The sequence below is a fragment of the Psammomys obesus genome, unplaced genomic scaffold (genome assembly GCF_907164565.1).
Source record: "Psammomys obesus unplaced genomic scaffold, mPsaObe1.curated_primary_1811, whole genome shotgun sequence".
Lineage (NCBI taxonomy): Eukaryota > Metazoa > Chordata > Mammalia > Rodentia > Muridae > Psammomys > Psammomys obesus.
The window spans coordinates 13,808,164-13,831,543 of record NW_026596240.1 but is presented as its reverse complement, the minus strand read 5'-3'; the positions used below and the strand labels follow the sequence as shown (position 1 = coordinate 13,831,543).

General features: G+C 39.8%; 1 protein-coding gene across 3 annotated transcripts in view; it reads left to right on the top strand.

Moving 5' to 3' along the window:
* Positions 1-23,380, top strand: part of Exoc6b (exocyst complex component 6B) — a 442,378-nt gene that overhangs the window by 297,683 nt on the left and 121,315 nt on the right. The gene's annotated exons all lie outside the window — the stretch shown is intronic.

Below are 23,380 nucleotides of genomic sequence, written 5' to 3'. Positions count from 1 at the left end.
ACCTACCATTTAACTTTCCATGACCTCTGCAGCATACAAGTTTATGTTTTTTTATAAGTTTTTTATATTTTTATAAGTTTTTCTTTATTTATTATTATTACATACCAAGTTGTTTGTGTGTGTGTGTGTGTGTGTGTGTGTGTGTGTGTGCGTGTAATATGTATATACAAACAGTATGTTTTTGTTGGTGGTATTTATATGGTTTCACTTCCCACACTACGGGTCAACCAATAAGGGAGCTCTTCCCCAGGAGAAGCTGACTCTTTCCCAATAATGACTAGTTGCTTTATTTCATTGTAGAGGAGTATGCCTCTGTAAGATGCTCGTTGTTCATTGCTAACATGGTCATTTGGCATTGGCATTGTTTTGTTCTTGTTTATGCACTTATCTTTTTTGTTGTTGTTTTTCTTTTCTGACTCTCTTTGAAGACCAGGCTGGCCTTGAACTCAGAGAGATCTGCCTGCCTTTGTGTCCCTGAGAGCTGGGATTACAAGCATGCACTACCGCATCCTGCTCCATGCAGCTATCTTTAGGAGACATTTTCACAACAGACTCCCCCTAGTGCTCTGTCTGTCACAATCTTTCCGTCTCTTCTTCTCCACATCCCATGAGCCGTAGATTCATAAGCAGTATAGTAGGTGTGTCCCTTTACACTGGGTGTCCCCAGATCTGTTGATCTCTGCATTATATACAGTTGTGGCTTTTTTCGATGGTCTCCATTTGCTGTAAAGAAGAGGCTTCTTTGATGAGAGATGGTAGATAGATTGTTCTGTGGGTATAAGGATAAGATTTATAATGTAGTGCAAGATTATGCTGGTCTACCAAAGAAATTACAGGAAATTCTTTTCTAAGGTCATTGAGCTCACCGGCCCTAGGAAGCTGGTGAGGTTTCTAGTATCAGGCATGATTTCCCTTCTGTTGAGTGGGCCTTAATTCCAGTTAGACAGCTTTTGGTTGCCACATCTTGTCCTGCTGGTAACTGCAGTAGTTCATGGGTGTTGGAGCTGGGTTGGACTGTTTAATTGCATCCCTCCCTTGCCACTTACACTAACTGCCCAGTTTGTTTCCTTTGGTGATCTTTTAAATGATATTCACAGGGGTTTCTATTTCTAGCCATCATAAACCTCTGAAAATTCAGGGAACTGTGTGAAACAGCTATGTCCATGAGCTGAACAATAGAATACAGGCTGTAGTCTTTCAGAGAGTAGCATCACAGAAGCTGCTGTGTTTCCCTTGGCTTCTTCCATCTGTAAATACTGCTTAACAGTAACACAACAGCACTCTCACCAGTAAAAATAAAAATACAAATGCCAACAGATGAGGGGGAGAGCTAGTGAGGCAGCTGGGATGTGAGAGGAGAGGATCTGAAAATCTGCAGTGGGGCACCAGTGGGGCCTTTGGTCACCAGCAGGCTGGCAGATGCAGGGGCCCTGTGATGCTTGTCAGACACCACGGCAGCCGCTGCGATCTGTGAGGGGCCTCGGGACCCAGGGACCGTAAGGCGACAGCTGCCGAGTAAAACATGCTGTGTGCCAGTTAGACCACGGCTTGGTGCGGTTCGGGCTCCACGGAAACTGCCAGCATGTTTCTTGGTGGCACATAATTGTCATCAGAGCATGTTTTGAAGTATGGTGTGTGTGTGTGTGTGTGTGTGTGTGTGTGTGCTTGTGTGTGTGTTGTAGAATAGCTAAATTGAACTGATAGGTTGTATATTATTCCACACCTTTTTACACTTTCTATCTCCACTCAGAATTTTTCTGGACTGTAACAAACCTACTCCTTCAGTCACCATGTTGTGCCATGAATATCTTCAACTTGCAGCCATCAAACTAAAATTTTTAATCCTGTGATCTATACTTCTCCAGTACCCTCTCTCTCCTCGCCACCATCCTTTGCCTTCTTCATTCTTCACTTTTGATTTTCCTTTTCCAGATTCACACTCAAGTGAAATTGTGCAGTATTTGTCTTTCTGTGCTCTGTTTATTTCGCTTACCGTAATGGCCTCCAGAATTTCCTTCTTGTCATGAATGGCATGTGTCTTTCTGTGTAAAGACCGTGTAACGCTCACTGTGTATGGAGCCGCCGTTTCTTATCTACTCACTCAGTGATGACAGAGCCTGAGTTCATGTCCTAGCTGTTGTCCACTGTGGAAAACACTTGGTAAAGATTTTATTTTATCTGGAGCAGATCAACTACCGCATAGGAATTCACATTCTTCCAGAATGTAGACATTAATGCTATGCTTGCATGTATATGTATGTACCATGTGCATGCCTGGTACCCACCGGGGCCGGAAGAGGACATTGGATCTCCTAGAACTGAAGTTATAAATGGTTTGAGCCACTATGTGGGTGCCGGAAATTAAACTTAGGTCCTCCAGAAGGGCACCCAGTCTAACTCGAGCTGGCCCTCTGTTGTCTGTGTGATAATAGCTAGTTCCACAGATGTGCAGTGGTGTTCCATTTTGACCAGTTTTGTATACCCATTAGCCATTTATCACCTGTTTGAGAAATGTCGATTCATATCCTTTGTCCATTAAAACAAAACAAAACCCCCTCAATGTCTCCTTGTTACAGAGTTATTTGAGTTTCTTGCCTATTTTTAAAACTAACCCAGGGGCAGTCTTGCCCCACCCTAATTAAGCCTAGCAGCAAGACTTGATGAAATAAAAGTACTCTGCAAGTAAAATAAACATTCTCTGGGAATCTTGGGCTTTTTTTGAAGGGCACATAACATACTTTCAAACATGTATCATCCACAATTTTATAGCAAAAAAGCCCCCCACAAAAAAACAAACAAAATAACCCACATGGAAGGAACTGCAAAATATGACATACAGCATAATTTGAAGTAGGCAGAAAGTATTAGTGAGCCTACTAATGAAATAGATGTGGAAATGTGTTATAATAGCTCTTGAAAATGCCGTATATTTATGTAATAATTATGATTTGATTTTATTTTCTTTCCTTTAAAGTAATCTAATTTGCTGTTATTTTAAAAGTAAGGTAAAATTTTAGATGCTTTAATACATTTCAGTAATTTTTAAAATGAGCTGTTATAATTCTAGCTACCAGAAGGTAAGAGGCAGGAGCATCATAAGTTTAAGTTCAGCCTGCGCTGGGCTCCTTAGTGAACTCCAGGGAAATCTGATCTGTGTAGGAAAAACTTGTCACAAATAGTAGTAAAGGCTATAATGCATGGCTGACAGATCATTTTTCCACCTTCGGAAAAGGTGCTGACCTTTTTTTTTTTTTTTTTTTTTTTTTTTTTCAAGAAACTTAAAAAAATCAGCCAAAGTGGGGGAAAAGGCATGAGTTATTTTGAACTTAGCAACATGCAAATCAGAACACTGTGCAGTGACATTTTCAAAGTGCTAAAAGAAAAAAAAAAAAGGAACCTGTCAACCTATGTAAAACTCTTGAGTCTTTCAGAAAATATACCTGAAAAAATGAAAACTAAATAAAAGTATTTCAAATACACAGAAACTCAAAGAACCTGTAGTGAGATTCATGCCACAACAGATGTAGAAAGTAGTTTTTCAGATTTGAGGGAAATGATGCCTGTATCACACACTCCTATAGTATACACTCACTGTTCAGGGTATCCCCAGCAGTGTTTCTGCCATACCTTTTCCCAGAGTTTTGAGGCTGTGTCACTGAGAGATGACAGTTTCTCCCTGTTGAGTCTAGTCAGGTTTCTGACTTGATTGTGATGAACAGACTATGGAAGCAACAGCCTTTCCTGACTTGTGAGACTAGACTGGGAGAGAAGACATAACATCCCCGTGCTCAGTGAAATGCTGCTTGTAGAGTCCAAGGACTCCGTAATATAAGGAAGCCAAAACCAGCTCATATAGAGGTACCACACAGAGAAGGCCTGAGTGTGTGTGGGTGCAGAGAGAGTGAACCTTTTTCAGCTGTCTCATTTATTGATGATTTTGCTTACCTTTAAGTTTAGCTAATTTGCTGTTATTTTAAAAATAAGATAGAAATTTAGATTATTTTAAGATCTTTTTTCTTTTCCAGTATGAACATTTTAATATTAAGAATTACTTTTGTGGTGGTTTGAATGAAAATGGCCCCCATAGGCTCATAGGCTATAATACTACTATTGGGAAGTGTGGCCTTGTTGGAGGAAGTGTGTCACTGGGGTGGACTTTGAGGTATCAGATGCTCAAGCCAGGCCCAGTGTCACTCTCTCTTCCTGCTGCCTGCCAATCCAGATATAGAACTCTCAAATCCTTCTCCAACACCATGTCTGCCTGCACACTGCCATGCTCCCTGCCATCATGACAATGGGCTCAACCTCTGAACTGTAAGCCATCCCCAAATCATATGTTTTTCTTTATAAGGGTTGCTGTGGTCATGGTGTCTATTCATAGCAATGAAACCTTGACTAAGACAACTCTTAAGTTTGGGTCAGCTATATATTTTGTTCTATATATTTTTGTTCTAAATATTTTGTTATATCAGTTTTTTCTTTGATTTGATTGATGTTTAAAACAGTTTCTCCCCCATGTAGTAGTTCAAGCTGGGGCTCGACTAGTTGTTTTCCCACACTTTACATTTCCTTTATCTTCTTTGACATATGGAACATCTGTGATTTTTTTTTTTTTTTTTTTTTTTGGTTGGTTGGTTGGTTTGGTTTGGTTCGGTTTTGGATTTTTGAGACGGGGTTTCTCTGTGTAGCCTTGGCTGTCCTTGAACTCACAGAGATCTGGCTCTCTGCCTCCCTGAGTAGTAGGATTACATGTGTGCACCTGGTGACATTTGGAACATTTTAATATAGCTATTCAAACTATAGCTATATAGTTTCCTATATCTTTGTGTTTTCCAGCATTATTTTCTGATTAATTTTTCCCTCTGGTTCTGAGTTACACTTTTTAATTCTTTGTACTTTTATCATTGTTATAACTGAATTTTTGAAATTTTAAATATCATGCAGTGATGTTTAAATTTAAAAGATTAAAATTCAGCTGGGCAAGGTGGCACATGCTTTTCAGTACTTAGGGAGGCTTTTGCAGACGGATCTCTGTCAGTTTGAGGGTAGCCTGGTCTACAGAGCGAGTCCAGGATAGCCAAGGCTGCACAGAAAAACTCTGTCTCAAAAAAAATAATAATAATAAAGATTAAAATTCCATGTAAGTAACTTGGAATTAATTGGTTTGATACACTCAAGTGATGCTCTTAAGTATTCACAGGCTCTAGAGCAGCCTTTTGTCTCAGCCTGCATGCACACAGTTTCAAAGCACAGCCCTTTGAAGGGTTCTGTCCACCATGCAAGAGAGTTTGGAAAGACCTTTCCATCCTGGCTGTTGGAAACACTAAGTACACCTTCTCGGTTTGGGAAAGTCCCTCCCAACACCACACAGTTTTGTGCCTGTTATGGTTATAATTTGAAATGTCCCTCCACAGGCTCATGTTTTATTGTTCCTTCGATGGTGGTGCTGTCCTTTAAGACAATGGACATGAGGCTTGTAGAAGCATATCACTAGGGACAGACCATTGAAGATTATAGGTGGCCCTTGATTCCTGTATTGCTCTGCATTCTTGTCTCCTGTGCGGTGAGGGATCTCTGCCACATGCTTCTGCTCTTGTAAATGCTACCATGCTTTCCCCCTGAATTGAAACCTCAACTAAACCATATGTCCCTTAAATTGGTTGAGGCAGTTTTTTTTGGGTCATAGCAGTGTATCACCATGTATCCCGTGAGACACTTGTGGTTTTCAGCATCATCTTTTTTCTTTTTCTGTCTAGTGACTTGAATTTTTATCACTTTCTGCATTGGTTAAATGAAGGTGAAATCTAAATATTGATTGTATTTCCTCCAGTGCTGATTTGAAATCCAGGGCCCTGCCTATACCAGGCAAGTGATGTACCACTGAGCTACAGTAGTAGCCCCCAAGACCGAAGCACGACCATGCCTCCTGCACTCTAGTTTGTGTCTTTTCAACTCAACAAGACAACCATGCGTTGTTTAGGTACCCTTTCGTTTCTCGCTTTATAGAATGACCTGGAATCTGTCCCTAATAGGTTCTTATAGAACATTTTCTTTCTCTCGGGAAGGTAGTTCTGCACGAAAGTGGTCTTGCTTTGCCCTTTTCTAGTTTCTAACTCTATTCTCATAGATGTTTGTGTTGCCCAGCTTCTTCTTAACAACATTGGCATGTGTGTTCCTCTGCCTACTACTTTACGGTGCACAGTAGCACACTCATAAATACCTCGCCAAGACTTTCAGAGGTTTTTCTCGCATTATGCAAATAATACACACACTTTATTATAGAAAACATTGGGGGAAAATAAAGAACATAAAGTAATTAAAGGCTAGGGAGACTTGGTGAGTAAAAGTGCTTACCATGCAAGCATGAGGACCTGAATTTGAATATTTGCAACACAAGAAAAAACCAGGCACAGTAACCTTGTCTGTTATCTCAGATCTCCTACACAAAATTGAAATCAGAGCCAGAAGAATCCTCAGAATCTGTAAGTCAGTTTGGCAGAAGAAGTGGAAAGTGAGAGCCAACACCTGAGGTTGTCCTCTGACACCCATGTACCATGGTTCACATGTGACTACACTCACACATGAATATGCATGTGCGCACACACACATAAATATCATACAGTTTCTTAAAAGTAAAATCTCTTCATTCTTACAATTCAGAAATGGGCATAATTGTGGAGATTTCATCCAAGTATAGTAATATGCAGTAGTCAAAAATTTTCTAGAAGGAATGCACCAGATTTTTTTCACATCTAATTAGCCACAATTTATTCACATAATTGTGTCTTAACCAGCTAGTTGATAGAAGGATGGAAGCATACTTACTGGCTAGTTTAATCAAAATTGATTATTAAAGCAAGAACGAAGCCATCCTCTTGAGCTGAAGATAGAGTGAATAGAAGCACATTGTGTTGGGAAGAAAAGGAAGAAAAAAGAAGCTTAAGTTAGATGCCAGCCAATTCCACAGGAAGGAAGGCATGATGAATGAAGGAAATGACTGATTGACTGTGTCACTGTGTTTTCATAAAGCTAGGGGGCACAGGAGATGAAGGGATATACAGAGCATAAGTACTGAGAAGGGAAACATGCTGGAAAGAGTGGTGCAGAGTGAGAAAAAAAAATGTCACTCTTAGAACCTGATCCTCAAGCACATTGTACTTAGACAAATGAACAATTTCTTTTTGTGGGATCTTCAGACATTTCTGTGTCCTCAGCCAGAGGCAACTCTCCATTAAGAGTACAGAGATCATTCACTTAAAAGGTGGGAGCACACTAGTTTGCTGACTATGTTAAAGAGGTTTCTGTTCCCCAAGAGCCATTTGTATTTTGGCTGAAAGGCCATGTAGTATTGGAATAGCTTCAGACCTAGTTCAAGTGTAGAGTAACCACTCAAGGGCCTGACAGTCTTATTATTAAAACCTGCATCTATTCAAGACTACTTGTGGTGATTTGAGAGTGGTCCCATCAGCCTTCATATGGTTGAATAATTGGTCCCTAGTTGGTTGAACTCTTTGGGAATGATTAGGAGGTGTGACCTTGTTGGAGGAGGTGTGTGACTTGGTTTTGAAGTTTCAAAAGCCTATGGCATTCCCATTTAGCCTTCCTGCCTGGTGGTTGAGGATCAAGATATAAACACTCAGCTACTGACCCAGCACCCTGCCTGCCTCCCTGCCATGCTCTTAACCATCATGATCATGGACTCTAACCTTTCGAAAATCTACATCCAAAATAAATTCTTTCTTTTATAAGTTTCCTTGGTTATAATGTCTCATCACAGCAATAGAAATGTAACTGAGACACAGTTGAAGGGGCCTGGCAGTTTTACTGAAACTTAGCATCAGCATTGAACTTGAGACTAACCATTGCAGGGCCTGACACATCTACTAATAAACCTCGCATCAGCCAGGAAAAAAAAAAAAAAAGAAAAAAAAATTCTATATATTGAAGAGCCCCTGAGCTTTATTGATTTAGAATTTAACGTTTCTTTTCTGACTGGCAGTAATTTATCTGTCAAGAAACTTTCCATGGACATTTATTTCACTTGAAAAGAAAGAAATTCTATTCTATGCTTTTCCCTATAACACCCCCTTCATTTTTTTTTTTTTTTTTTTTACTTCAGATGTTCAATGGTCTATAAAAAAATCTTAAAGAATTGATACCTAAAATTCAAATAGTTAGACGGGCGTATAAAAACAGCCCAATGACAAGTTAATTGGCACTTACATCTTCCTACCCTCTGGTGTATGTGAGAGACAGTTTCTCCTTTTTGTCTGTGAGTCCTTGGAGGAAGTATCTTAATTCCCTAAAGAAAACTGTGGACATGATGGAATGTTTGCCTCTTAAGGCCTGTGCTGCCACTTTCATAGATCCCAAGCACAGAGAGGAGTCATGTGTACTAGCATGAGCTTAGATGCTCTGCTAGGATAGTGTTATCTTAGTCAGCTTGACAGAATAGATTCAATTTATCTCTTTCCTTTAAATTGACCATGCTAGCTAGTGCCTTACAATCTTGTTTATAAAATGGGAATAATTTCTAACATTGTAGGGTTGAAGTTTGGGTTAAATAAGCTAATACTTGAAGGGGCTTATTTCACAGGCTGGTAAATTCTCTGTTACCTCAGTTATCATCCTGAGAGCAGGAATAGCAGTAAGCCTGTGTCATTGGGGAAGTCTTCTGCAGATGGCTGAACATTGTCTAGAATTTGCAGCTCAATTAAGTGTGAAGATACTCTTTAGCTCCATATAAAAATCAACTTGTGCTTCTTGGTAACTGTCTTAAAAACTTCTTGGGTTGTTCTGGAAAGAATGAACTATTGGCTTTCCACTTCTCAGCTTGATGCTTTTGTAAGAAATCACCCAGTACTTCCACTGTTCTCTAAAAATAGTAACCACTGCTTAGATGTGATACTGATAGCTAATTCTTACTGGCAGGCCATCAAACAAGTACTGTAAGGTAGAGCTATTAAGAAGGCAAGAGAAAATTATTTCTCTACTTTTAAAAATTAACAATGAAGCCTGTGCTTTTCTGATGTGTGCAGATTTCATCTTACATTTTTATATTAGTTACTTCCCATTTTGCTATCATCAAATACCTGATAAGAAGCAACTTAAGGGAGGAAGGGCTTATTCTAACTTACAGCTTGAGTGATATAATCTCCATGGCAGGGAAGGTGTGGCAGGAGGAGGGCGAGGTTTCTGGTCACCTTGCACCTGCAGTTAGGAAGCGGATCATAGATGGGAAGTGGGGCAGGCTATCATCTCAGCCTTCCTCCCATGCCCAGAAACTCACCAGCTTTCCTAATTGGTGCTCAAGCACAAGAGCCCTGACAGTTTCCAACACTGTAATCTGAGATTAGGTATTAGATGTTAATTCCGTAACCTGTCCATTTAGCCAATAAAATATATGTGGAGCTACTGCTCTGCAAAGTACTGTGCTGGACCCTGAGTAAGACTTCAGAGAAGACAGTAAATGGATTTAGATCTCTGTTTACAGAAGGAACTTTGGTATTTCAGGAAGTTGAGAGCAGCCCAAAGGCTGTTTTAACTCCTGATGGAGATTATTTGGGTCTGAGCCAGCAGCTTATTAACCTCCCTAGGCAGTAGCTAGGAATACAAATTTTTGTATATTCTCATACAAAGTCAAGCGGATAGATGTAAAACTATTGGAATTGATTTTTTTTCTTTAACAATCAACATGTCCGATGTACATGTCTTTATATTTTATTTTTCATTTTTCTGTGTGTATTCAGCTTCCTAAGTTATTTAAAAGATTTAAAACATCAAATACACCAAATAATGAAACCAAATGCATGTTACATAACTATCAGTTTACTGTAATCCACCATTTTCCATTAACTTTTGCATATGAGTATCTGAACAAGAAGCTAACAAAATAAATATGTCACCGTGAATTATCTTAATGTTTTGCTTGTTTGCATGTTTTGTTGTTTTGGTTCTCAATGGCTGGTTAAACTGGGATTTGGCTTATTCTTGAAAAATGACAGGGTCTCCATAGTCTTCCATATCACCTTTTTTACCTTCGTACCTCTTATTCTGCAAGCCAGGTAGTCAATGTGGAGATTCTTCTTAATCTCAGAAGACAACATCAAAACAAATATACGATCTCGGTGAACACACTATGATACAAAAGAGTAGCAGACACTATTTGTTGTTTGTGCACTCTAATGGAAAGATGCAGTTTTTCTAGCTCCCTAACAAATTCATTTTGCTGTAGTATCAGTCATCAGGAGCTCCTGCAAAGTTTTGGGTATTTTCATTTCTTCATATATATTCACTAAAATTAACGTGTTCAGGTCTCTTTGTCTCAGGTGGAATAGTCACTGTGTGCTAGTCAGGCAAACCTTAATGAATCTGCTTATTTTGATCCCTGGATATTAGGGACTGAGGATCGTTTGTAGAGATCCCTCTGAACTGCACGCACTTAGCCTAAATATGTGCTGATTGCTGTAACTGTGCGCCTTTTTAATTTTCTCTCCTACATGTATACATCTATCTGCCTTTGACATGTTTCTCTTTAGGCATTCTCCCCAAGAGTCTGTGAGCTTGAATCATTTGTGATATAACCAACATCTTCCTAATGTGAGGAAGTGGGAAGAGGCAGATCCCTGGAGACCCCGGTAGAAGCAGGGAAAGCGTGTATGCTGTTGATGTTGCCCTCTTTCTCTTCAGCCCCTGATTCTTGCATTATATGAAGGGAGTTCCTTAAATAACAGCTTCACCTGAGCTAGGACCAAATCTGCCTCAGTCAGCCCAGCAAACTAGGAAAGTAACTGTTAGCTTGTTCCATAAATTAAGCCTATACACTTGGATGTCCTACACTAATTAAGTTGTCAATCACAATTATTTAAGTCATGCAGGAGACATAACCACTCAGTTTTCTCTGTTTCTGTTCTGGTTCCCCAGGCAACTCATATTTCCCACTAGATATATTGTTTCTGACTTTGCTTATTACCACAAGGCACTTTGGCTTAGATCCTAGTCACAGGACAAAATGCTAAAGAAACCATAATCAAGAGTGGTGTTTTTCCTTTCTGCAAAGACAACACAAGGAGAAGCCTTGTTGGCCAAAGGATCAAGAAACCAAGTAGCTCAGTTTCTGTGCATTGGTCAAGAGAATATGGCAAGTTTGTGAAGGTGGCTCAAGCCAGATCCTTCACTTCATGCACTTGGATATTAGCTTCCTCCACTAGCCAGCTGTGGGCCATGGAGAGGCTCCCTAAATTTTGCTGTCATAATTCTGTTTAGGTTCTTGGTGTAGGCATTTCTAGAAAGAGCCAAGATTTGCTGTTTTGATCATAAGCTGTCCCATGATATTAAAAGCAACCACATGCCTCATATTTTTCCACCCTTGCAATCCATATGTGGTAGCAGAATCTCAGTTCTCCAATGCTTCTCTTCCTCTGTGGAAACGTGTTCCCCTGTGACTTAAGATAATACCTTGGGGTATGCCCATTTCACAGCTTAGTGTTCATCACAAGTGCTGTCTTCTATCACCTGCTGGCCAACTCCAGATACCCTACTTTCTCTTTTGTTTAGTACCTCATTCCTCAGTAATAATCTCTTTGATGTATTATTAGAGCATGCTTATTAATAAGTGTTATTAGTCACTGTGCTGTGATACCAAAAGACCTGAATCATTTACAAACAACAGGAATAAGTTTCTTAAGATTCCTGAGGATAGAAGGTCAAGATGAAGGTACCAGAAGGTTTGATTCTGCTTCCATTTGGCCAGGATGAGCCTTCCTGGACCTAGTTAGGTCACTAATCCTGGGCCTAAGGACTAAGCCCTCAGCTTCATGCTTTTGCTTTGTGGCTTAGTCTCAGCAAATGTATAACCACACAGTAAGGATCTGCATAGGTCCAAGGTAGAGGAGGGTGTGCTTTAACACATAACTATCACAGAGCCCAGGAGAATGGCAGACTGTGCATTATTTAGGCCAAGGATAATGTTTGTCTTCTCTGTCCTGGCTCTTTGGTACCTAACATAGTGTTTGATACAGAGTATTTGTGTGGATGTATACAGCTACCAGTGACTTGTTTTCTGGCTTACTTCTTTTTACTCCAACGTTGGAAGGAAGCAGAGGTATGTAGTCCCCCGGGTAGATGTTATGTGATGTGAGGAGCCGGACAAAGATGTGCCCGGAATACCAGGTTATGTAAGTTGTTGTGCGGTGCTTTGAGTGCTCATGGCCTTCCATTCTCTGCGGGTTGCAAGGCCTCCCTTCCTCTAACAGACAACTCTCAATGCACCAGCTACATTGCACTTAAGAAGTAGCACACAACATGACACAACAGATTGCCCTTTGATTCTTAAGTCTGCAGCTCACTGGACAGGCCATGTCAATTCCCCCAGAGCCAATTTGCAGAGTCCTGACTGGAGCCAATTAACTCCAGTTTTGCCACCAACAAGCTATATGGTCTTGGGGATTCATTACTTATCTTTGGACTTTGAGCTCTATTTTTTACAGGATGAGAAAGTCACAGTAGATTATTTCAGGACTTCTGTTTACTTCCTAGAGAGACTTATTATGTGGAGAAATTATGTGGTCATTTTTTAATGTCTGCAGAGAATTTTAAGGATTAGAGAAGATAATGCATTAAAGTATGTTGTAAAGTGTATAAATATTTGTAATTGCTAAATATGTATTTAGCAGTTCAATATTGAATATGTTGATAGTATTTTTGATGTAGGTAGATGCAGTGTCCTACCCCATAGGGGATTTTCATCTGAGTATTTGCAGTTAGAAAGCAAGCTTTGAATGACCCCAGCAGTGGCCACTGGAACAAGGTGAGGTTTTTTGTTTCTGTTTTTCTTTCCTCAAGAGAAATCTTATATGTAATTCTTTAAGAAATTAAAATCTGCTTTTATATTGTTTGCCTTTGGATAATGCTGGCTCAGAACAGTCAAACCATCAAGATCGCTGTGCTTTATACCCCGGTGTAGATGTCTGTGTTGTGGGTGAGATCAGAGTTGTCACAAAGACATGATGACTAAGCAGTCCTGAATCTCAGAGGACACTACCAAGTGGATTTCCTTTGGCATTTAGGGTCCAGTACATGCATGGAGAGAAACAGATTTAAAAATAAGTTTGCGGTCTGTGAAATTAAGTAAATCTTGGAAATGTTCGTTTCCTTTAGCTGACAGCATCACTTCATGCTATGAACAGTTGTATTTACTATCTTTCTAGACACAGTCTGTTTTAATACATCCTCTAGAAGACGATTTTGAAATCCCAGCTTAAGTGTTTGTTTCTTCTTCACCTATTAAAATAGAGTAAGGTTTGTAGAGAGCCAAGTGGCTGAAGTTTAAGCTCAGTACGGATTTAAACCTTCTTTACCAGGTTAATAAAAATTAAATGAGTCCCCTTTTATTAAAGAAAATGCAGAGCTTGAAGATGCAGATTCCATACCATAGCCGGCTGGGAGTGTTTCAGCACTTTTACTTCCCCCTAGCTTCTGTCCTCAGCCCCACCAGCCAATTATAATGCAGAAACGCGCGTTCTGTCTGCCAGTTTGAAGGTCATAAGATTGATGGTGGTCTTCAAGTTTGCATTCGAGAAATAAGTTTGTTTTTTTAATTTGCAGTGCTCTGCACATGTGAAGATCTAAGGGTAATTAGTTGTTATTGCTTTAACATGATGAAGACAATAACTTCTCCATAAGAAAAGCGCCATGGTTAATAAATTTTGTGTTCTGGTTGATTGACTGGTTAATGGAATCAGAAAACCATTTTATGTCTGCGCTTTACAGTACTGCCTTACTCCCTTCTAGAAAGGTTTATCAGCTGGTCTTTGTTTTGTTTTGTTGTTTTATCATTTGTCCCTCCTCTTCCTCAGTTTTATTCCGTATTCTTATTTCTAACTCTCATTTTAATTACTACATGTGTGTAAACGTGAACATTTTCAGATGAGAACCATGAGGCTGCTGATGGTTTTGTACACAACCACTCTCAGTGCATTGGTGCTCTGTCACTTCCTCTGTTGGGGTTGTATGTTATCTATTCTTTGTAAAAATTCAGACCTGTAATGGGTCTACCATTATTTGACATCAGTTTTGGGGTTTGTTTTGTTTTATTTTGTTTTGTTTTGTAGCTTTTAATCAGCCTTTGCAAGCACTTCTTGGGAAACCTGGGCTGTTTGGCTCTCACCTGTCTCATGATGTCCTGCCATAAGCCTTTGTTTGCTGTTGTCTTTCCATGCCTATATGGCTTGCTCCTACAATACTCTTATGGTTTATCTTTCTTAGCCATGTGAGCATAAATAGAAGGCCTCCTTGCCATTAAAATGGCTATGTCACTTCTCTTTGACTGTGGGTGATGGACCCTATGCCCTCTGGCAAGGCCTGACTCAGACATGGGTCACTGAGCAGTGCCCACTCAGCAGTTATTTTGGTTTTGGGCTGAAGTTCCTTGAATTCCAGGAGATAAGGCCCTCTTTGTTTCTCTGAGTCCACTGCCAGACACCCAGCCACTTGATAGTAGATGCTGCCAACCTGAGCAGTGGGGGCAGACAGCCTGCTCTCCCTCAGCATGGCCTGAGATGCCATCTTGTCAAGAAAATGGAGACGAATCATCCTGCTCTAACCTCATCATACATCACTGTCAAAGCATGCTGCTGCCTCCCAAAGATGGGTCAGCATAAAGTACCTTTTCTGGCCCCAGATGTTACCTTGGATTGCTTGTGGGGATGTTAGTGATGAGGAGAACAAAAGGCCCATGGCATGAAGGGTCTTAATTCTCCAGTAAGCTTTTTATGTGCAGGCTTTCCTCAGACCTGCACATTCTAGCTGGTTGGGCCATTGTGGCCATCTCATCTCTGAAGCTACTGGCTGGGTCCTCTGTAAAACTCCTTAGATATTTTCTTCCTTGGTCTAATGAAAGGCTCCCTGAGGTAGACCAAGAGTGGCAGTGCAGAGCCACTTAGTCCACTGAGAGCTGCCAGGAGGCCATCTTCCTACTTTAGGATCTGAAGAGGGAGGGGCGGGATTTTAAAAGTTGCCATTCCAGTCTTGATGTTCCTTGCTTCATTATCTGCATATCTCAGTTAAGCTCTCTTATTTTTCATTCCTTATTTTTTTTTTCTCAAATTTGAGACCTGTTTAACTTTGGGAAGTGTCAGATACTAGAAAGTTCATGAAGTTCCATGTCAAAGAAGAGATTGCAGGCATATCATGATTGTGGCCACTTACTTATCTCCAACTGTGGTCTTACATTGGCTAAAGTACACTGCCTTACTGTTTGTGGAATACATCATTATATACACACACACACACATCATATATACATGTGTGTTATGTATATATGTATGTTATATTGGATGTATGTTATTTATTCATTGAGAGATAATCAATCTCTCAATGCTTTTCACTGTTTTTTTCCTTTCTTTTTTTTTTTCTTTACAATTTATTCCTTGTATATCCCAATTGAAGACCCTTCCCTCAACTCCCCCCCCAGTTCTGCCCTACCTCCATCTTCCCCCCATCCCTTTCCCCTAGTCCACTGAAAGGGGGAGTTCTCCACCATTATTGCCATCTTCCCATAGCTTGTTAAGTCTTATCAGGACTGTCTGGATCCTCTTCCTCTGTGTCCCAGCAAAGCTGCATCACCAGGGGTGAGTGATCGAAAAGCAGTTGACCATGTACAAGATAGAGGTAGCCCCTGCTCCCCTCACTCAGAGATCCACATGGAGACTGAGCTGCCAATCGGCCACATCTGAGCAGGGCTCTAGGTCCTCTCCATGCATGGTCCTCGGTTGGTGCATCTGTCTGCAGGACCACCTGGGCTCAGATCCTTTAGCTTTGTTGGTCTCCTTGTGGGGCTCCTGTCCCCTCCATGTCCCTCTATCCTCATCCCTCTCTTCCTCCATAAGACTCCCTGCACTCTTCCCAAAGTTTGGCCATGAGTCTCAGCATCTCCTTTGATTCCTTGTTTTGGGGGATCCTTTCAGAGGACATCCTGTTTCCTCTCTTCCACCGCTTCTGGTATCTGTCCTGTTTGCCATTCTGAATGAGATTTACGCATCCTCCCTAGGGTCCTCCTTAGTGTTTAGCTTCTTTAGGTCTGTAGATGGCTATCCTATATGATACAGCTAATATCCACTTATAAGTGAGTGTATACCGTGCCTGTCTTTCTGTTTCTGGGTTATCTCAGGACGGTCTCTTCTAGTTCCATCCATTTGCCTGCAGATTTCATGAATTCCTTGTATTTAATAGCAGAGTAATATTCCATTGTGTGGATGTACCACAATTTTTGTATCCATTCCTCTGTTGAGGGATATCTAGGCTGTTTCCAGATTCTGGCTATTACAAATAAAGCTGCTATGAACATAGTTGAGCAGATGTCCTTATTGAATGGCGGGGCATCTTGGGCATATGCCTAGGAGTGTTATAGCTGGATCTTAAGGTAATGCCATTCCCAATTTTCTGAGAAAGCACCAGATTGATTTCCAAAGTGGTTGCACAAGTTTGCACTCCCACCAGGATTGGAGAAGGGTTCTTCTCCACATCCTTTCCACCATGTGTTATCACTTCAGTTTTTGATCTTAGCCTTTCTGATAGATGTAAGATGGAATCTCAGAGTTGTTTTGATTTGCATTTCCCTGATGACTAAGTATGTTGAGCATCCTTTAAGTGTTTCTCTGCCATTCCATATTCCTCTATTGAGAATTCTCTGCTTAGCTCTATACCCTATATTTTGATTGGATTATTTGGTTTGTTGGTGTCTAATTTCTTTCTTAAATTTTTTTAATTAATCACAGTCTAGTCACTTTGTATCCCAGCTGTAGCTCCCTCTCCTTTGTCCCCTCCCAATTGGGACTCTCCCTCCCTCATCTCCTCCCATCCCCCTCCCCAAGTCCACTGATAGGGGAGCTCCTTCTCCCCTTCCCTCTGACCCTAGCCTATTAGGTCTCATCAGGACTGACTGCATTGTCTTCCTCTGTGGCCTGATAAAGTTGCTCCTGTCTCGGGGGGGGGGGGGGGGTGATCAAAGAGCCAGCCACTAATTTCTTGAGTTCTTTATATATTCTGGGTATTAGCCCTCTGTCAGATGTAGGATTGGTGAAGCTCTTTTCCCAGTCTGTAGGCTGTTGTTTTGTTCTGTTGATAGTGTCCTTTGCTTTACCAAAGTTTTTCAGTTTCATGGGGTCCCATTTATTAATTGTAGATCTTAGAGCCTGAGCTGTTGATGTTCTGTTCAGGAAGTTGTCTCCTATGTCAATGAGTTCGAGGCTCTTCCCTACTTTCTCTTCTAACAGAGAAAGTTTTATGTTGAGATCTTTGATCCACTTGGGCTTTAATTTTGTATAGGGTGGTAGATCTAGGTCTATTTGCATTTTTCTACATGTGAACTTCCCAGTTAAATCAGCAACATTTGTTGAAGATGCTGTCTTTTTTGTATTAAATAGTTTGCGCATCTTTGTCAAAAATCAGGTTTCCATAGGTGTGTGGGTTTATTTCTGGGTCTTCTATTCGATTCCATGGATCCACCAGTCTGTTTCTATGCCAGTACCATGCAATTTTTATTACTATTGCTCTATAGTACAGCTTGAGATCAGGGATGGAGATACCTCCAGAAGATCTTTTATTGTAGAAAAGTGTTTTAGCTATTCTGGACTTTTTTTTATTTCATATGAAGTTGAGAATTTTTCTTTCAAGGTCTGTAAAGAATTGTGTTGGTAATTTGATGGCAATTGCATTCAATCAGTAGATTGCTTTTAGTAAGATGGGCATTTTTAATATGTTAATCCTATGGAGCCATGAGCATGGCAGATCTTTCCGTCTTCTGATATCTTCTTCTGTTTCTTTCTTCATAGACTTGTAGTTTTTTTGTTTGTTTGTTTGTTTGTTTTTCGGTTTTTTTTGTTGTTTGTTTGTTTGTTTGTTTGTTTTTCATAGAGGTCTTTCACTTGCTTGGTTAGATTCACACCAAGATATTTTATGTCTTTTGTGGCTATTGAGAAGGGTGTGGTTTCCCTAATTTCTTTCTCAGCCCACTTGTCTTTTCCATATAGGAGGGCTTCTGATTTTTTTTTTTAATTAATTTTGTATCCAGCCACGTTGCTGAAGTGTTTATCAGCTTATAAGTGTTCCCTGGTAGAATTTTGGGGGTCACTCAGGTGTACTATCATATCATCTGCAAATAGTGAAACTTTGACTTCTTCCTTTCCAATTTGAATCCCCTTGATCTTCTTTAATTGTCTTATTGCTCTAGCAAGGACATCAATTCAAGTACTATGTTTAAGAGATATGGAGAAAGTGGGCAGCCTTGCCTTGTCCCTGATTTTAGTGGGATTGATTTAAGTTTCTCTCTGTTTAGTTTGATATTGGCTATAGGCTTGCTATATATATTGCCTTTACTATGTTTAGGTAAGTACCTTGTATCCCTGATCTCTCTAGGACTTTAAACATGAGCAAGTGTTAGAATTTATCAAATCCTTTAGAATTTATCAAATCATCTAAGGAGATGAACCTGTGTTTCTTTGTCCCCCCCCCCTTTCAGTTTGTTTATATGGTGGATTGTGCTGATGGATTTCTGTTTTTTGAACTACCTTTGCATTTACCTGGGATAAAGCCTACTTTGTCATAGTGGATGATATCTTTGATGTGTTTCTTGGGTTCGGTTTGCAAGTATTTTATTGAGCATTTTTGCATCAATGATCATAATAAAGATAGTTCTGTAGTTCTCTTTCTTTGTTGGGTCTTTGTGAGGTTTAGGTACCAAGGTGACTGTGGCTTCATAGAATGAGTTTGGTAGTATTCGTTTTGTTTCTATTTTGTGGAATAGTTTGAAGAGTGTTGGTGTTACCTCTTCTTTGAAAGTCTGGTAGAATTCTGCACTGAAACCGTCTGGTCCTGGGCTTTTTTTTTTTTTTGGATGGGAGACTTTTGATGACTGCTTCTATTTCCTTAGTGGATATAAGACTATTTAATTTATTTACCTGGTCTTGATTCAGCCTTGTTAAGTGCAATCGATCAAGAAAATTGTCCATTTCCTTTAGATTTGCAAATTTGAGGCATATAGGCTTTTGGAGTAAGGCCTAATGATTGTTTGAATTTTCTCAGTGTCTGTTGTTTTATGTCGTCCTTTTCATTTTATGTCGTTCTTTTCATTTTATGTCGGCCTTTTCATTTCTGATTTTGTTGATTTCGATAGTGTCTCTCTGCCTTTTGGTTAGTTTGTCTAAGGGTTTGTCTATCTTGTTGATTTTCTCAGAGAACCAGCTCTTGGTTTCATTGATTCTTTGAATTGTTCTTTTTGTTACTAGTTTATTGATTTCAGCCCTGAGTGTGATTATTTCCAGCTGTCTACTCCTCTTGGGTGTGTCTGCTTCTTTTTTTTTTCCCCCCTAGGGTTTTTAGTTGAGCCTTTAAGTTGTTTGTATGAGATGTTTCACATTTTTTGATGAAGGCACTTAGTGCTATGAATTTCTCTCTTAGCATTGCTTTCATTAGGTCCCGTGAGTTTGGGTAAGTTGTGCCTTTGTTTTCATTGAATTTTAGGAAATCTTTCATTTCTTTTTTCTTTCCTGATCCAGCTATCAAGTAGAGAGTTGTTCAGTTCCATGTTTGTGTTGTTGTTGAGGTGCTTTTCACTGTTTTTAATTAAATAAATTAAAAGTAATACTTAAAAATTTTACAGACATAGCTTGAAATCAGCAAAGTTTTCACTAAAATGTGAGGAGAACAGTAGTGCATCTGAGCCATCTTACAGGGTGCTGACCACTGGGCCAGAGCAGAGCATGGACACTGCTGTGCAGACCTGCTCTCTGCTGGATCTGTCCTTTCCTTAGTTTTGTTGCCCTTCCACCAAACTTCGTGTAATTTCTTCCTCAGGCCAGAACTGTCCTGTGTGGGCCGTGTCCGTCACCCAGGAATGCTTGATGTTTCCCTGACCTTACTGTCTCCCGTGGTTATGTGGCAGTTTATGCTGTGAGTGTTTTCTTTGCTTCACCTGATGTTTATTAGGGCTAACTCCAATCATTACTTATCTTAACTGGATTGTCTTAGAGGGTATTAGCCAGAAGACCATAGTAAATAGTATATCTTTAAAAAATTAATTTTAATTATTGAAAGTTGATAGACTTTTTCACAAGACTTTCATTGCATTTTCCTGATATTTTATTTGTTTGTTTTTTGGAACTAGGCATCTAGTTTAGGGGCTACGTTTGCCAGGCAAGTGCTCTAGTAACATAACAATCCACCTATGGCTTTTCAAGGAATCAATGCCATGTCTTTGGAGCAGTATGAATATCCATGTGTAATATTTATGTATGTAGAATTTTATTAGAGATTTTAAAAGGAACCTGTTCTAGGTCTTAGCATTTAAAGATCTCATTTCAGGTCTGCAATGTCATTATATCATCTGGTTAGTGTGCCATTGCTGTTAGAAACGTTACCCTTCTGGTTTCTCTTAAACTTTTCCTCTCTGTGTCTTTGTCTCTCCCCCCCGCCCGTGTGTATATGTAGTAAACTACCTTAGCATTTCATTCTCGTATTTCTAAGATTAGAAGTAATAAAATACTAAGAAAATGTTATCGCTAACAGTTTTTCATTTACAAAGGTGAAATTTCCAGTCATAAATCATTGTGTAGAATTTTTAAAGACTGCCCATAATGTTTCATAGTAGTGGGTGACCTAAATTTTGGTACTGTTTTCTACTGCTTTTTTGGTCAGAAGAAATAAGTATAGTAGGGTCACTGATTAGACTGGCATATTATTTCCTGTGTTGTTTCTTTGATCAGCAAATAGTTGTCAATTTTTAAGTCTTAGTCTCTCCCAGAGTCCTTCTGTCCAATGGCTACTGTGAGTAGGCTGGGATAGATGTGAAGTTGTTCACGATGGCTGAGTTGGCCACTTACCTGGAAGGAGGTAGCTTGAGAAATATGTACTTATGGGTAGTGATATGAACAAATTGAGAGGAAATAAAAGTTTACTGTATTAGGCAAGTTCTTTGTACCCACAAGTTGTTTAAAAATGAAGTCAGGTTGATGGAGGAGGCAATACAAGCCTTCATCATTGCTAAATCTTATAAAACTTAGTAAGTACTAGGTACTGGATTCCGAGAAACTGAGAACTGTCATTTTAAATGTGTTAGTAACATGATAGTGTTCTGTTTTCAAATACCACTGTGAAAGAAAAGTGAGAAAAATGCAGAAGAGAGTGTTAGACCAGAAGCAGAGCCACTTAGAAATAGGGTTATCAGTTAAAGGCAACATGCCATCTAAGTTAAGTTTGAATTTCAGATCAACAGCAAATAGATTTTAATATAAGTTGTGAGTATCTCTAAGACCAGAACTGTTTCAGATTTTGGTTTTGAAGTATTTAAATATATATGATGAACTGTCTTGGAAGTGAGAGCTAAGTCTAAACACAGAGTTGATTTGTTTCACATGGACCTTACTGTAGAAGCTAATGTAATCTTTAAGCCATATTTTTTATTTTAATTTTTATTAATTACACTTTATTCACTTTGTATCCCCCATAAACCCCTCCCTTCTCCCTTCCTCCCCTCCTAATCCCACCTTCCCTCCTCCTTCCCCACGCATGCCCCTCCCCAAGTCTGCTGATAGGGGAGGTCTTCCTCTCCTTCCTTCTGATCCTAGTCTATCAAATCTCATCAGGAGTGGCTGCATTGTCATCTTCTGTGGCCTGGTAAGGCTCCATATTTTTTTAATGCAGTATTTTTGATGCAACAGACTTGACTGTAGCTGTCATGTGAGGACACATGTGCATTCTTCCACTGAGTTATGCTAGCAACCGGAAACATTCAAATTTCAGATTTCCTATTTTCCAGTTAGGGATGCTGCATGAACATGTCTCAAATGATGAAGGATGTTTGCAGAGATTCCAAGCTCTGCAAACACATTGTTTTATGCAAGAACACCAAAGAAGATTTGAGAAAGAGCATAGTTTGGAAGTATCATGATAAAAACTAGAGTTCTCAGAGCTGATTAAATTCATGAAGAAAGTGGGTAGGTGCTGCAGAGGACCCTCAGACTGTTAAGTGTTGATGTTATCCTCTCTTACATTTTCATAACCTGGTGGTGCTGGACTCTTAGATTTTAAATAACACCAAGGGACCAAGAACAGAGAAACAATTATTAACTTTTTTGTAGCATCAATAAAGCTTGTGTAAAGCCCTGACATTCTTTCTCTCTCCCTTTTCTCTCTGAATAATTCACTTTTTCAGTGAAATTCAGCTCCCTTAATGTTGAGTTGTGTTTTAACCTAATCCCAACAGTCATACTGCCTGAGGCCTGCCCTTCCCTCTGACTCACTGGAATCTCTGTCATATGTCTTTTGTCAATGGATGGAAACAAGATGTAGCATAATCCCCTGTTCTGGCAACTAACCAGAAAGAAGGGCGAGGTTCTCCACTCTGCCCTACAAAAGCATTTTTGAAGGCTATTTCAACAAGGACCATTTTAAAGACAGAAGTGCCTTTAATACTTGAAATGCTTATTCATCTCCTATGCTTCCTACTACTTAAGGTTGCCCTTTAAAAAGAGCAGTCTGTAGTGGGAAGAAATTGCTTGTGTACCTTGTTCTTCAACCCTAAATGTTCCCTAAGTGCCATTGTCTCTCTTCCAGTAGTTCTGGAGTGCTAATGTCTCCCACCTCTCCAGGGCACCTGCACTGCGCAGCCACCTCTGACCCCTCACTGAAAGCTTCCAGCCCAGATCATTTGAATCAATGGCAGAGATTCTTATCTTCTTGTCTGTGTTTTCATGTTGTTCTTTATTTATTTGTTTTTATTTGCCTGATATTGGGGGGGAAAGGAAACTGTCATCCCACGTGGAGTCCTGTGCCTGTTATGTGTTCTAATGCTAGCACTTGACTTTTGACAAAGAAATGTATTATCCATGGATGCAGAGTGACAGACAGTACTTATGCTAATAGTGCTTCACTTGGAGGATTTCACATGGATTTGGGGTCATTGTAGTAATACCTGACATTAAAATTGTCTAGAGAGTATAAATCCCAACCAATTCTAAAACAATGCCATCAAACAAAGAAAAACTGGAAAGCATAAGAAATGCTGAGTTCCTTTAAAAAATCCAGGGCTCCTCTTCCTCTAACATCTCAAAAATGATCTCTGGCAGCAAAACTTTTAATGTCTTTGAGCATTTTTGTTCATTGGAGGAAATGCTATTATCTGCTTGTTTCCAAGTTCATTGGTTTTCATATTGAGTCTTCTGGAACAAGTATGGCTAGACTCTCAAGGTTATGCATGAACATAGTATCCACATGTGCTGCACTTAATCTGAATCAAATTTATGTTCTGACTAGAATTCTCTGAATGCTGCTGGGTGGCTCATGATACAGTGCAATTCAGATTCAGCAGCACAGGTTAACGCACCCC